Genomic DNA, 3,579 nt, shown 5'->3' with positions numbered 1-3,579 from the left:
GTGGAGGGAAGTGGCCATCGCCGGGCGGTTCGCCATTGCCACCGGTGATGGAGGAGACGGCGCGTGGAGCGACGAGGGCCGTGTTTGTTGCCGGCGGGGTGTGGTGGCTACCATTGATGAGCCGGGAGACCTTTTATAGACGCCGGCGTCGGGAAGAAAGCGCGGGAACGGACGAGAAGAGGCGGGAAGATCGCGCGGGAACGGGCGGTGGCGTGCGAACGCCGGCGACGCGTGGAGGCCGCGCAGAGACCGACGAGACGTCTCGCCCGCCCTCCGTCGCCATTAAGGCAAAGATGCCGCCGTGTGTCACCGCGCGCGAATAACTTCCGTCGCGAGGTAGGCGACGGTTAGGTTAAAATTAACCGTGCCGCCGACGCGTCGGGCCCGCGTCGGTTGGCCTCGCTTTCGTTGTGTCCGGCGTCCCGGAGCGTCCCCCGTGGGACGGGGACGGGCTCGGGCGCCGGACACCGTATCGGGCCGCGCCGGACAAAAAAGGGCTTTGGGGGACGCGGCTGGAACGCTTTTTTTGTCCGGCGCGCCCCAAATCGCTTTGGGGGACGGTTTGGGGGACGCGACTGGAGATGCTCTAATGATCAATGAGAGCGGAAGACTCGGATGGCTCATATGGGGAGGATATAATCTGTATTGGAAATTAAGCAGCCGGACAGGTAAAGGAAAACGACGGCCGCGGTGGGGAAGGGCACCTGATGGAGGGCTTGATGAAGTGGAGCCGGGGGTGGCGTGAGAAGATGAGCAGCCGCCGGGATAGAGGGGAAGCTGCCGGGGGCCGGGGGGGGATCCCAGCGGCGGGTTGCGGAGGAGGACAAGTCGGCGGCCCGACCTGCCTCCCGTACGAGCGGCGGCAGACTGCCCCCAGCGATGCCAACCGGCGCCCATCCCGCCCGCGGCACCATCACCTCAACGCCTCGAGGCCCCCGAGCGGCCGTGGCCCTCAACTACCGTTTCGATTTCGATTTTTAGTGCTCGGGAGGTTCGTTCTTATCCTACTGATGCTAGCCATGGTGGTACGACTGAGACTTCGGGAGGAGGCTGAGCCCTCAGATCTTTATTTTGGACTCAGGGTCTGATGATTTTCCAGTCGACAGTATTGACCCCTGACTAACTGCTCGTCGACCTGCATCTCCTGAGATGTGCCATGGCCGGCAGCGGACACTCTCCCTCAAGATGCTGCAGGCGGCTGCTCGCCAGAGAGCACACAAGGACACGCGCCGCAGCGTGGATCGGACGCACGGCAGCGCGCAGGCAGGTGGGAATTTCATATCAATATCTGGTGTGGATCGGACGCACGGCTGCGCGCGCCATTGCAGTGTCGCTGCTTCCTCTGCCTTAATATCATTGCCGCTCTCTCCTACCTGCAGCGTTCAGATGACAAAGCTGATGGAATTGACCAGCTGGTACTACTCGCACCTGAAAAGTTTTTAGTTTAACTTAAGTTTCATTGTACATGGACACACAAAAATAACAAATGTGTAGATCTGAGCATAGTGATTTCAAATCTCTAAAAATACATACTTCATCATTTTTGTGTTGTTCATAATAGAAAAACATTTGAAATTGAGATTTTACTGTTAGGATATTTAATTACTACTTTTACATTTTTGTTTCATAATTTTTTGAATATGTAATTTTTTATTTTCTAATATGCCAAGCAACTTGTGCTCGGGAGTCAAAACGACCTTCCGCTCATTATTGTAGAATTGTGTTGTTATTCCTGCTTGATACTGATTTTTAGAGTAGCATCTCACCATGTCAAGAACGATTTGCTCTATCAAAAAATATTTAACAAAAACAGTTCATTGTAGAAAAAATGATTGTTTCTTTTAAGACCTTCGTGTTTTAGCTTGTCATAAATTCTTGAGGGGTGGTGCAATGGGGAGAAAGAGAGAGCGATGAAATAAAGAGTCACACGACACTAACCTCGCACATGGTTGGTGGGTGCTAGCATACAAGAACAAAGACCGTGTATGGATGACAATCGCAATATAGGCCAACCGAGATAGATCTCTGATTTATTCCGTAGCGAAGCACGGGCTTTGTCCTAGTAATGGTAAAAGCAATTTCTTAAACTACGTGCACGCCTGTTAATCTGAGACGGAGGGAGTAGTATTACCAGCGTTTATTTAGTCCTTTTGATTACTTCATTCATTCATGCGAGAAGAAACATTCAGCATTTATTAGAAGCTCCACGTACGGCTATGAGAAAAAAAGAAGATCGAAGAAGAGAAGTCTCCTTGTCTACTTTATTTTTTCACCAAAAATCTCCGTGTCTACTTTTCTATTGACAAGAAACGAGATACTTGGATGTTCATTTTTTACTGTATACAATCGTATTTCTATCGCCCTCCTGACCTTTGTTTTATTCTTTTAGCCAGCGCACTCGACGTCAACCACAACGATGACATGTTCACAAGTGCGTCTACGGCGCACATGTGTCAAGAGAGCATGTCTTCGATAATTACAGTTTATGGTTAATAAGTGCTAACATGGGTCAATACATACATCGATGATCAAAGGGCCATGTTGACAAGCAATGGTGGCGGCTTTTACCGTGTTGAAGCGACGAGGAGCACCAAAGGGCAACATATTGCAAGATTTACGCATGCCAATCGGTGCTAAGAAGAGGAGATGGCGATGGGAGTCGACGAATCTATGGAGTAGCCATGGGGCGAGAGATGTGTTTTATCCGTGTCCAACGTTGCTCGTTCAGGGTCAGTCATGCGGTGATGGAACCCTAGTTGGCTCCATTTGCAGATGACACAACATCGTTGGAGCCAAGTGGAGGGGCAGGGTTCACATTGGGATTCGGACCACATCGGTCCGACGATTGCTCACCTCTGCTGGGGCGTGAGGACGAGTACGTCTTCACCTTGCTTGTTGTGCTTCCACACCAAGACCATGCTTTCGCCTTCACTTTCGTTCTTCTTTCGCAGCGGAGGGCCCCATTGATAACAAATTGGAGCATGCCGTCCCATAATATGTTGCCCATAATTTTCCGTGTAGTAAAACTGTGACCAAGAATATAAAAAACTAGATGATACCCCGCGCATTGCTGCGGAATTTTTGCGGTATGCAAATAATAATAACAAATTTGCAAATCACATGAAACAAAAATAACAAAAAGGAGTCATGGGCAGACATCGAATAATTTAATTGTCCATGCTTATCTTCAGCCATAATCTATACAACAAATAGAAACCATATGAAGGTCCTGCCGGCAAGAAAGACGATTTGTACATGCTGAAAAAGTAGCATCATGCTTTGCTAGTTCTATGCTTCATTATTCATTTGCAATAATGTGAAAATCACCTATGTTACTTTAAAAGATATAGCGGGGTACTCATCGACCTTCCTATAGATAAAAGATAATGCGATATCATGGGTAAATCATGGGGTCACGGGAAATGATGTCAGTAGAGGAGAAACTTTTGTAATTGCGGGCTTCCTGATGCGGACATGAATACTATAACAGACTATGTATTAGGTGTGAAATGGGGGTGGCGGCATACTATAACATTCGAACCAATAGGAGAATGAGTTATTTTTAGGTTTGATTTAGGT

This window comes from Lolium rigidum, chromosome 3 (assembly GCF_022539505.1).
Source record: "Lolium rigidum isolate FL_2022 chromosome 3, APGP_CSIRO_Lrig_0.1, whole genome shotgun sequence".
Classification (NCBI taxonomy): Eukaryota; Viridiplantae; Streptophyta; class Magnoliopsida; order Poales; family Poaceae; genus Lolium; species Lolium rigidum.
This window is presented reverse-complemented; position numbering follows the sequence as displayed.